The following is a 13,353-nucleotide window of genomic DNA, read 5'->3' as shown; positions in this document are numbered from 1 at the left end:
GGGCCTCCATTCCCTTGTCGCCTTTTGCCAACATTAGGGATCCAATCCCTGAGTTGAGCCTTTTTAGACATAGGGCCTCCATTCCCTAGTCGCCTTTTGCCAACATTAGGGCTCCAATCCCTGAGTTGAGCCTTTTTAGACATTTCCCTAGTCGCTTTTTGCCAACATTACGGCTCCAATCCCTGAGTTGAGCCTTTTTAGACATAGGGCCCCTAGTCGCCTTTTGCCAACATTAGGCTCCAATCCCTGAGTTGTGCCTTTTTAGACATAGGGCCTCCATTCCCTAGTCGCCTTTTGCCAACATTAGGGCTCCAATCCCTGAGTTGAGCCTTTTTAGACATAGGGCCTCCATTCCCTAGTCGCCTTTTCGCCAACATTAGGGCTCCAATCCCTGAGTTGACATTTTAGATATAGGGCTCCATCCCCTGAATTTTTCCCTTCTAGATAGATGCAATCCTTATTTTATTTGCTTTCGAAAAAAAAGGAATAGTTTAGATTATGTGGCAAATAACTCACGAAATTTTCCTAGTGAAAACTGGGGCAGAAAAATTTCGTTCGTTTGTTTGTTTTGGTGTCTGAGCAGGTTTTACCTCGAGACACAGGGTTCGAGATGACCAAAAGAATGAGTCTCAATCCAGAATAAAGAAAAGAACAAAAAAGTAGTGAATTCAAAGTGCCGAGGCAGACAGAGATGCGGACTGCTCAAAACTCGATTAAAGTCACAAGCTCCGCCTGTCCCGCTTTGATCCAAATGCTGAAGAAAGAAACAACGCCTGCAACTGGCGAGCATCAAGATTCAGATCGGAGTCCACAGCAAGAACCAACTAAGACTTAAGATCAAGCTTCAAGAGATTTATAGAATCTTGTAACTCGTAGTTGATAGGCATAGCTAGCTTAGCTTTGATTTTCCTTTTGGTGTAATAAGGAGGTCACCAAGCAGTAGCAGCAGCAGCAACAGTGAAATCACAGCTCCCTGGCGGAGCGTTACTTCAAATTCAGCAATGGTAACCCAGAGAGTTGGGTTTATCGGGTGGAGCGTTACTTCAAATTCCTTGGCTTCTCCGAGGAAGACTGGTTACCTCTTCCTTACTTCTACCTTGAAGGTGAGGCCCTCGCTTGGTTTGATTGGCTACATCGTAACAAACAGTTCTTGTGAGCACGTGCTTTTTGCCTCGCATGAATTACTCCTACAGAATTCCCAAAATTAGGATTTTTCTTTTAATTATTTGCTTTTTAGGAATTAATTGCATAATTTTCGTGTTTGTTTGCATTTTTGTGTGCATTTTTAATTTATATAATTCATGAAAAATACAAAAATATGTTGCATTTTCATTTAGGGCTTTATTTTATATTTTTAGATTTATTAGTTAATTAATGTTACAAAAATTGAAAGAAAATCACAAAAAATAACTCTTGTTGCATTTTACTTTTAATTTTTCGAATATATCATAGTTTTTCTTTTAAATTAGGACTTAATTAATTTTTGAGAAGCAATTAGTTATTAAGTTAATTTTCAGGACTAAATCAGATTTTTACCTTTTTATTTGTAATTAACAAATTTTGAAAAAAATAAAAAAAAAGGAGAAAAAAGAAGAGAAAATGAAAAGAAAAGAGAGTCTTTAATGTAAAGACCCAATTTGGGCCAGATCCATCCTAACTACCCATTCAAATTGCCCCCACACCCGGCCCAGTCCAGTAAAACACCCGATCTGGTCTCCCCCTCATCAAAACGACCCCGTTCCACTTAAAATGAATCTGGACCGTCGAGGTATTTCTCATCCAACGGCTGGGAAGTGAGGTCGTTGGAGTATAGAACTATCCTAACGCCCCTACTCACCCAATCTCTCATCTCTCACACGAACCCCTCTCAAAGACCAGCCCAGAAACCCTATATGCCGCCTAAAATTTCCATCGCCATCGCCGGCGGCGCCACTCCCTTTCCCCACCAAAAACACACCCCCGAACCCTCTCCTCCACCCCACCACGAATCTTCAATCGCCTTCCCTCGAAACTCCCTGGAGCGCCTCGAATCTTGATTTAAAAGGGAAACCCTAGCGCCGCCCTTGTTCTCTCCGGTGGCGGCGCCACCTCTGTTCAGCCCCAAGTTAACACCAAAGTAACCCCTCAACTCCTTCTTTCCGAATCCATAGTCTGTTTCCTTCAAATGGCTCTAGAACCTGTCGAATCTCGTTTTGAAGTCAAGGACATGGGGTGTCAAGGTCAGAGTTTGGGTGGATTAGGACCAAAACGAGCCTTGGTCATGTGTTTTCATTTGAGAACACATGATCGATGCCCCTTTTTGGTTAGAATCGAGTCTTTTAAAAAAAAGAAGAAATTTCAAAGTCAGCCCTCATCTTAGGTATTTCTGCTAATTTTCTTTCTGATTTTTGCATGATTCTTGTGATTGTTTCCTTTATTTAGTTTTATTTTTATTTCTTTGATAGGCTGTTGATTGTCTCTACATCCGTTTCTTTAGAATTGCATCTGCATGTGTTCGTGTCACATGAATTTGGTCTTCATTCTAATTGTGTTTTAGTTTGTTAGCTCTTCGTTTAATTCTGGCCTAAAGAAGGGGGGAAGGCTATTTAATTTAGGGGTTTTCTTTGATTTCGAAATGTTTTGGTCATTTTATGAAGGTTTTGTCATGAATTTGGTTTGGAATTTTGAAATCCAAATTGTTTTGAAAGTCCAAAGGATGGGGTTCATTCTAACGGGTCAGCCCAGGGTCGACTTGACCCATAACCCATCTGAGACTTGAAGTAAAAACAGGGAAGCTAAGGGGTAAAATGGGTAGACCACTTAGAGAATCTCTCAAATAACAGCTTAAGAAGCTTCCTAGAAGCTGCAAAATAGGCTAACTTGGCTAGCAAGTCAAAAAATCAGGGGCTAAGTAGCAAAAAGGAAAATTAGGAGAGGTCTCAAATGCAAAACCTAGCATATATTGGCTGCCCTAATAACTTGCCTATAAAGGCATAGTTACTTGAGACTCAATTCAGATATGGAAGAGATAGAAATCCAGAAAAAACTCAAAACGGCTGAAAAATATCAGAAAATTACTGTTCCATTAAGTTTGCCTTGAACTTTGAGGTTTTTTTGAATATCTGAAGCAGTTTTCTGGTTCGTGTGGGATTAAAATGGACTGAGTTTTGGTTGCAAAAGTTTTTGGGTTGAAGGTCTGCTTTAGTAGTGCTTTAGGACTGTTTTCACCTCACTTTCTGTTCGAAATTGGTTGCTGGTTTGAACCCTGCTGTGTTGCTGCTGCTTTTTCATCTGCTGAACCTCATTTTTGTTTCTATTATTCCAGGTACATGTTTCTGCACCTTACTTAATGTAAAAGTTGGACTTGGGAATTGAAAAATGGAAGTCAAGAGCTGTGATTAATAGCCATAGCATCTGTGTTCATAGTTAGCTCTTTTGTTTTGTTTACTTTCGATTTCTGTCTCTTGTTTTTAAATATGTAACTAGAAAACTGATATTCAGTGCATCATATGCTGGTTGCTAAATTGGATGAATCCTTTGAAATGTAGTTATTGTGTGTTGCTCATCTTTGTTTAAGATTTGGATTCAAAACTGTATAAATATGGCATGATTCAGGCTGTTATGGACTTTTAAATATGTATTAGATAAGTTATCAAGTATGTTGTAATATGGATCTCATATGCAAGTTGGGCTGAGGGACAATACTATAGTGCCTGAACTTGACTCGTATGCATGCTGCTCGCTTACAACAGGAATTTGGACATGTTTCTTGGTTTTCTTTAAGATCCAGTTTAAAATTGACTTAAGGTTTAGCTTAGTTTTTTTCTTTCTTATTTTTAGAACCTGAATTTTATATCTTATTCTTTCATCATTTGCTTTGGAATTTGAGGGATGCGTTTATGGTCTTGAGAACTAGGACTCAAATAATGAGTTTGTGGTTTGGCAAGTTACCAAAATTAGTTGGTCGATACAATGTTTCACTCATTCGCTATTGTCAAGTTTGTGACTGGGTTTTATATTTCATCTCATGCGTTCAAATCTAGTGTTTTGCACAATGTTCAGCTTTTCTTTTTTCTAAAAATGACTATTTGAGGCAGACCACAATACTGGTTTCATGTGCATTTGTTGTTGTGTTTTGGTCAATGTTATTGGGCCCAGATTTGGACGATTCTGTGGGACTTGGACCATGAGTCCACTTGAATTGAAATTGCCGGCCTCATTAGTTGGGCCAATGCGATTGGCTTTATGAATTATCAGTTGGGGCAGTCATGGCAGACTGTTGGGCCTCACGCCTAGCCCAAGTTTTTTTTAAACCTTCAGCTTTAGTCTTTCTTGAATTAACCCATGCAGTACTACAATTCTGACTCCTTAATTGCTCAAATAATCGAACTCCCTTAAATAATTGAGGTGTGCCGTATTAGATAAAACAAGTAGTTTATGGCCCTCCGAGCTTTAGTTTGAATACCTTTACTTTTAAAAATGGAATCGAGGTGCGCCGCGCCAAATAAAAGCTCAAATGCGTGGCCCTCACTTAATCGTACCTTTGAAAATTCTTAGAATTCGAGGCGTGCCATTTAGCAAATTTCCATGCCCTCGCAAAGTTAACAACGCGTAGTTGCTTTAGGCGCGTTATTTTAATAACATTACCTTCCTAAACTCGGGTATGCATTTCATGTGACCCAAATCCAAATCTTAATAACGTCGAATAAAATGTGTTTCGGATTGCGGGTGCATTTCATGTGGTGCGATCCAAAGACATGTTTTAAACGATGTTAAATCTTCTTTAAAATAATCAAAAGCGGTTAATAAGTTTAAAATTGCATTATAGGTTAAAACATGTATTAAAATCAGATAATAGGCCAATTATGATAGTTTAAGTGACCGTGCTAGAACCACGGAATCCGGGGGTGCCTAATACCTTCCCTTGGGTTAACAGAATTCCTTATTCAGAATTTCTGGTTCGCAGACTTCAAAAGGAAAGTCGAAATCTTCCTCGATTTGGGATTTGAAATAAACCGGTGACTTGGGACACCAGAAAACGAACCCATCCCAAGTGGCGACTCTGAACAAAATTAAATAGAATAATCCCATTTCAAATAATGTCACTTAAATTGGAAAAACTCCCTTGTACTACCTTCGGGTGTGTAAAAAAAAAGGTGTGACAGTTCTACGATTGGAACCACTTCAAGGAGAAATTGTTTTTGCGATTTCGAAAATGGACCTTCGCAGATTCCAATAGGAGTGTGGCTGATTCGTCCCTGGCTTATCCTCATGACGTTAGTTATGCTACTTTGTGTTCGTGTAAAGCCCAGGTATCTCCCTTCAGGTCCAACCTCTATGGGTTAGAATCTACACTCAAAGTGGGAAACTCAGAAGCGAAGCATGTGTTCGATGAAATGCCTACTAGAGCTTTCACCAAAGCAGTGAATGAAACTTCTTCTGTTAAAGCAGTGTGGAAAAGAACAGATGCCCACGTCTCTATTTCAAACTTTGCTGCTGATTGGAACGATAATCAGTCACCTAAGGTGTTCGGCGAAACACCTACAACGGCAACTTCCAGCATTCATTTTCCTTCCACAGTGGGTTCAATCCCTTATCTACCAGTCCTTAAAATTCATGCTTCTGGTGCCCTATTCTATGATAGGGACAAGTCCTCCATTGACGAAGACAAGGTGTTTGATGACAGTTCCCAATCGACCACGACTGCTGTAACACGTGATGATATTTCAGAAATTTATATTTCCCCTATGGTCGATGAAAAACGAGATTTGGAATCCTTGAATAAGCCTGCAGACTTAGTAGACGTAACAGAGGATCTTGATTGTAAAGCTAAGTTGATGCACGAAGGTGCAAATGCCTTTTCTGCTATTCCCTTGGCAGTGCCTTATGGACAGAGTGCTTCTAATTTTTTCGAGCTAGAACACTTAATCGAGCCGGACATCAACACAATTCCCGTACCCGATGGTGTTGCTCATCCAGAAACGCTAGGTCCAAAACTCAGCAATGGCCAAATGTTCGACAAAATTTCCGGATAGAATGAAGCAGCTCACTGATTAGCCTTCAGCTTGCAGGCACCAGGACAACATTTAAGTACGTATTGGATCATGGTGATAAACTGGTTTCAACTTTCAATCAATTGTTACTAGTTAAGGATTGCGTGACTCGATTCCCATTCGATCCCGGAGCGGATCTATTCACAGTGAACCTTGGTGGACCTGTTACTATTCTTGGCGAGAATTTTAAGACCTTGAGTCTAACCGGTCATACTGAGTACATGCAGGCACCACTATTGATGGGATTGACCGGCAAGTTTTGCTCATTCGCATTTTCTAACTTTACGACTAAAGTGTGGGATCACGGACAAAAATAGTATTTACATTCCTACATTCTGAAATTTAATTCGATACTGACAGTTACATATCCAGCTTTTCATCAGTATTATAGTGCCGAAAAAGATCCTTTATCCGACTTGATAGAGTTGAAACCGGGTGCTGAAGTGGTAGTAAACAAGGTGCCGAAGTTGTTCGATCAAAATTTTCAAAAGACCAACACAAAGTTTGCAAGAACTGGCACATGGAATATAAGCGATGACCTTATACTAACAATTAACAACCAGTTAAGAGTTGAGCTCAATGACTTCCAGGCTTGCATTTGGGTCGACACGGGGCAAAGAATCGAGGTTGGTAGTTTTTGTTTTGACTTGTTTATAAACAACAGGCAAGATGGTAAATGTTCTAAATATGAATGGTGGTACAAGGCATCAAACTATCAATTTTACTTAAATAACAACGGAAGGAATGTGGATGCACGTGGTGGAAGTCGCTATTTTGTTGGTAGTGATGATGAAATAATCAACACCGTGAAAACCTGTGAGGGTGAAGATAAAGCATGTTTTGAGCAAAAGATTGGAGAAATGGATTCAAGGCTTGAAAATTTTAAGAAGGAGTTGAGAAAAGTCGCTGCCCTTGAAATTGTTCTCTATTCAGTGATATCTGAGCATGAATGTTCTGTCTACAAACTGCACATATCTGCCAGGCACCTTTCTAAACTTTACCATCATGCTTGTAAATATTGGTGTCTAGACAAAAGAGCTACAATTGCTAAAAATATTGTTTCTAGCCTTGTTTTAGTTTCCATTATCCTAAGAGAAATGCTTTCCAGAAGGATCTGAAGAGATTATATCCTGTTGTCAATGGATGGGTGATGGAACAATGTGTTGCCAGACTAGATGGGGTNGTTGTGCCTTTTAGACATAGGGCCTCCATTCCTTAGTCGCCTTTTACCAACATTAGGGCTCCAATCCCTGAGTTGAGCCTTTTTAGACATAGGGCCTCCATTCCCTAGTCGCCTTTTGCCAACATTAGGGCTCCAATCCCTGAGTTGTGCCTTTTAGACATAGGGCCTCCATTCCCTAGTCGCCTTTTCGCCAACATTAGGGCTCCAATCCCTGAGTTGACATTTTAGATATAAGGCTCCATCCCCTAATCTTTTCCCTTCTAGATAGATGAAATCCTTATTTTATTTGCTTTCGAAAAAAAAGGCATAGTTTAGATTTTGTTGCAAATAACTCACGAAATTTTCCTAGTGAAAACTGGGGCAGAAAAATTTCTTTCGTTTGTTTGTTTTGGTGTCTGAGCAGGTTTTACCTCGAGACACAGGGTTCGAAATGACCAAAAGAATGAGTCTCAATCCAGAATAAAGAAAAGATGAAAAGAACAAAAAAGAAGTGAATTCAAAGTGTTGAGGCAGACAGAGATGCGGACTGCTCAAAACTTGATTGAAGTTACAAGCTCCGCCTGTCCCGCTTTGATCCAAATGCCGAAGAAAGAAACAGCGCCTGCAACTGGCAAGCATCAAGATTCAGATCGGAGTCCACAGCAAGAACCAGCTAAGACTCAAGATCAAGCTTCAACAGATTTATAGATAGGAATCTTGTAACTCGTAGTTGATAGGCATAGCTAGCTTAGCTTTGATTTTCCTTTTGGTGTAATAAGGAGGTCAACAAGCAGTAGCAGCAGTGAAATCACAGCTCCCGGTAGTCCCAGCTACCAAAACATCCAGGACTACACTGACCTGATTCCTTTATAGCCAAGGATATGTAGACAACCTCTGAAGCAAGGTTCGGTCAGACACTTTTCAAAAAATGCTTTGGAGTGCCAAGCAGGCAAAAATCCCTCATAATTGCTCATTTTATCTTTGCCCGAAAACCCTTTGTGTCTCCGAGCAAAGAGGGGCAGCTGTGAGCACGTGATTTTTGCCTCGCATGAATTACTCCTACAGAATTCCCAAAATTATGATTTTTCTTTTAATTATTTGCTTTTTAGGAATTAATTGCATAATTTTCGTGTTTGTTTGCATTTTTGTGTGCATTTTTAATTTATATAATTCATGAAAAATACAAAAATATGTTGCATTTGCATTTAGGTCTTTATTTTATATTTTTAGATTTATTAGTTAATTAATGTTACAAAAATTGAAAGAAAATCACAAAAATAACTCTTGTTGCATTTTACCTTTTAATTTTTCGAATTTATCATAGTTTTTCTTTTAAATTAGGACTTAATTAATTTTTGAGAAGCAATTAGTTATTAAGTTAATTTTCAGGATTAAATCAGATTTTTATCTTTTTATTTGTAATTAACAAATTTTGAAAAAAAAAAAGAAGAAAAAAGAAGAGAAAATGAAAAGAAAAGAGAGTCTTTAATATAAAGACCCAATTTGGGCCAAATCCATCCTAACTACCCGTTCAAATTGCCCCCACACCCGGCCCAGTCCAGTAAAACACCCGATCCGGTCTCAATCATCAAAACGACCCCGTTCCACTTAAAATGAATCTGGACCGTCGAGGTTTTTCTCATCCAACGGCTGGGAAGTGAGGTCGTTGGAGTATATAACTGTCCTAACGCCCCTACCCACCCCATCTCTCATCTCTCACACGAACGCCTCTCAAAGACCAGCCCAGAAGCCCTAGCCGCCGCCTGAAATTCCCATCGCCATCGCCGGTGACGCCACTCCCTTTCCCCACCAAAAATACACCCCTGAACCCTCTCATCCACCCCACCACGAATCTTCAATCGCCTTCCCTCGAAACTCCCTGGAGCGCCTCGAATCTTGATTTAAACGGGAAACCCTAGCGCCGCTCTTGTTCTCTCCGGTGGCGGCGCCACCTCTGTCCAGCCCCAAGTTAACACCAAAGTAACCCCTCACCTCCTTCTTTCCGAATCCATAGTCTGTTTCCTTCAAATGGCTCTAGAACCTGTCGAATCTCGTTTTGAAGTCAAGGCCATAGGGTGTCAAGGTCAGAGTTTGGGTGGATTAGGACCAAAACGAGCCTTGGTCATGTGTTTTCATTTGAGAACACATGATCGAGGCCCCTTTTTGGTCAGAATCGAGTCTGTTAAAAAAAGAAGAAATTTCAAAGTCAGCCCTCATCTTAGGTATTTCTGCTAATTTTCTTCCTGGTTTTTGCATGATTCTTGTGATTGTTTCCTTTATTTAGTTTTATTTTTATTTATTTGATAGGCTATTGATTGTCTCTACATCCGTTTCTTTAGAATTGCATCTGCATGTGTTCGTGTCACATGAATTTAATCTTTATTCTAATTGTGTTTTAGTTTGTTAGCTCTTCTTTTAATTCTAGCCTAAAGGGGGGGGGTATTTAATTTAGGGGTTTTCTTTGATTTCGAAATGTTTTGGTCAATTTATGAAGGTTCTGTCATGAATTTGGTTTGGAATTTTGAAATCCAAATTGTTTTGAAAGCCCAAAGGATGGGGTTCATTCTAACGGGTCAGCCCAGGGTCGACTTGACCCATAACCCATCTGAGACTTGAAGTAAAAACAAGGAAGCTAAGGGGTAAAATGGGTAGACCACTTAGAGAATCTCTCAAATAACAGCTTATGAAGCTTCCAAGAAGCTGCAAAATAGGCTAACTTGGCTAGCAAGTCAAAAAATCAGGGGCTAAGTAGCAAAAAGGAAAATTAGAAGAGGTCTCAAATGCAAAACCTAGCATATATTGGATGCCCTAGTAACTTGCCTATAAAGGCATAGTTACTTGAGATTCAATTCAGATTTTAGAAAGCTAAGAAACTCAGAAAAAGAAAACGGCTAAGAATTGAAGAAAAAATCATTGTTTCATTGAAACTCTTTGGTGATTTCTTAATTTCTTATTCTCTAAAAAGATTTTCTGGTTCATATAGTTCAAAAATGGATTGAAATTGGGTTTGGAGGTCTGGTTTTGAAGTCTGTTCTGGTATTTGCTCGAGTGAGGCTGCCTTCTGTTATTTTTGCATTCGATTTGGTTGAGTTGTGTTGTTGCTGGTGTTGACTGCTGTTTTACTCTGCTGGTCCTCATTTTTCTTTCCTTGTTTCAATCTCCAGGTATTCACTTCACCTCCTAATGTATGAGAATGGGTGAACTTGAAGTTGGCTTATTCAAGTTGGGATTTGTAGTTGAGCAGTGATTTAAACAATGAATTTGTACCTTTCAAGCTAGTTAATCTGTGTATTTGATTTGGTTGCAATATGTATAAATAGTGTGCTTTCATTTTCTTTGTTTAATTCCTCATGATGCTTTTAAGGTTTTGAGTAGTATGTTAGTATGGATATTCTGTATTAAAAGGGACATGGACATTATTTGGATATCAGATCTTTTGTGTTCTGCCTCTATGAGTATTGAGGGGTCAAAGTGATTCTCATAAATGATGTATTGTTGTCTGCTTGTTAATTCTCTCGTGGAATATGGTAGTCAAAAAGAATGATGGGCTAAAAGCAGCATGAAGCATATTCGTTAGTTTTTCTTTACTTTAGTCATGGCTAATAACAACTCTGTTTCCTCATAGTTTGCATAGTTTGAAGCATATTGATTGTATTTTGCATAGTTTTGAGTTTGAAGGTCAAAAAAAAAATATAAGTTTGTTTGCTGTTAGTTGATAAATTAGATTGTTAATTGATTGCAAACCAAATCATTGTTGAAATGTCATATAATTGCCCATCAAGGAATAAAAATGATCCCAAAGTTCAATTGCACATGTATTGGTCTCTATGTTTGGCTTTCTGAATTTGCGTCCAAATATTTGTCACTTCAGGCGCTCATTTGTGCATTGTGGAGACTCGTCGTTGAGTCTGTCACCCAGAACCAGCAAGTTTGTGAGTTTGGGCTCACTCTTGGGCCCAGGCGTGACAGTCCTTTTCTAAAGGGACTCGGGTCACTTCCTTCTTGTTGGGCCACTGGTTCGCTTGTGTTGGGTCGGACCCCTTTGCTTAAAATAATTAACTCTTTCTCATGTGAGCTTCTAGGTAGTNTATATATATATATATATAGAAATATTACAGTATTTTTTATTATTATTAGATTGAAGTAATTTTATACTAATAAGTTCATAATTATGATAATCTTTTCACTCATTAATTAGTATATTTTCTTTACTCTTTAATTTTATCCTTTTTATATAGGAATTAAATTATATACATCGTCACCATAATGAATTTCTTTTAGATTCTTCTCTGAAATTGCATAAACATAAAAGTATTCATGCACCGATTTCCTTTTAGTGTAATTCAACATAATATATTAGGTTTTTTGTAATTATTTTAGCTACTCACCAATGAGTGTTACTTAATAGTATGAAGTACAATTGTTGATTAAATTGATCAGAAGGTATAAATATTTTTGACATTGTCAATGTTGAAAACTTAAACTATTACGTCAAGTACGCTCACTTCTTTTTCTTATTTGTGATGATAGCCAAATTAAAATTTTCACTTTGAATTTTGAACCCCAATATCTAATAACTCACACTTGATTCTTTGTGCTGTTCTTACTATTTTTTTTTATTTTGAAATTCGCTATTTTTTGTCTTAAAATGATTAATTTGGTGTTGAGAAAGCAATTATTTTCATTGCACAAAATTTATAAAATAAATTTAAGGACCTCTCAATATGATTTCTCCTTAGGCCACAAGTTCTTTGAGCCGGCCCTGCTGTATATGAACCATTAATCCTCGTTACTAATCTCAAGAATGCGACAGAAGATTCCCCAAAATAGCCCAAAGACATGACATACACAAAATCTCAGAAAAAGATAATAATCATTATATTAAACATATAAGAAAAATAAGTAGATAATATTAACTAATAACAAGAAGGAAAGAAGAACAACTTATCAAAAATACTGTGTCGTGGCAAGCCACTGCCTTGAAAGTGATTTCGGCCCGACTGGGTACAAGTCGTTAATACCGGTCGCTCCCCAAGGTTCCACAACACCTCCGAACACATGCACTCGTGGCTGGAAGTGTGACGACCCAAAGGGTCATCACCTATTTCCTCATCCATTCCGTGCTTTCGAGGCCTTAAAACCTCTTTTTTTTACTTGCCTCGATTTGCGTGCGTAGTCCGGGCGCGTAGCCGGAAAGCTTTTATGTTGAAATATGTGAATTCCGTGAAAAATTTGAAGAAATTTGATATTAATATGATTATAGTTGACTTTGGTTAATATTTTTGGTAAACGGACCCGGGCCCGAGATTGGACAGTCCCGGAAGGTCCGTAGAAAAATATGGGACTCGGGCATGTGCCTGGAATCGAATTCCGAGGCCTAGAGCCCGAGATATGAATTTTTCCGTGAAATTGTTTTTCTGAAATTATTAAGGAAAATGGAAATGAAAATTGATTAAAAGACTATGGTATCGGGCTCGTATTTTGGTTCTGACACCCGGTACAAGTCTTAAATATGTGTTAAGCTCTTTCTGTAAAGTTTGGTCGAAATCGGACGTCGTTTGACGTGTTTCGGACTATAAGTTCAATGTTTGAAAGTTTATGAAGTTTAGAAGAAAAATCATGTGTTTTGAGGCTTGATTCAATGATATTGATGTTATTTTGGCGATTTGATCACACGAGCAAGTCCGTAGGATGTTTTTGAGGTTGTATGCATGTTTGGTTTGGAGCCCCGAGGGCTCGGGTGAGTTTTGGATAGGCATCGGATTGCATTTCTCATGTTTTAAAAATCTGGTATGCTGGCTTCTGCAATTTTCGCAAATGCGAAGGGAAGACTCACAATTGCGAGCTAGCAAATGCGAGCATTGCTTCGCAATTGCGAAGTCTGGGGAAAAGGCTTGGGATCGCAAATGCGATCCATTGGCTCGCAAATGCGAGGTGGCCCTGGTCGCAAATGCGATCGAATGTTCGCAAAAGCGAAACCTGGCCACCAGACATGGGTTCGCAAATGCGAACTAAGAATGTCGCAATTCCCAGCCCTGTTTTGTTTGCAATTGCGAACCATGGTTCGCAATTCCCATATCCGAGGCCCAGCAAATTTTATAGTTAGTCGAATTTTCATCACTTTTCACCATTCTTTCAAAACCCAAACACCATAGGCGA

Source organism: Nicotiana attenuata, unplaced genomic scaffold (assembly GCF_001879085.1).
Source record: "Nicotiana attenuata strain UT unplaced genomic scaffold, NIATTr2, whole genome shotgun sequence".
Lineage (NCBI taxonomy): Eukaryota > Viridiplantae > Streptophyta > Magnoliopsida > Solanales > Solanaceae > Nicotiana > Nicotiana attenuata.
This window is presented reverse-complemented; position numbering follows the sequence as displayed.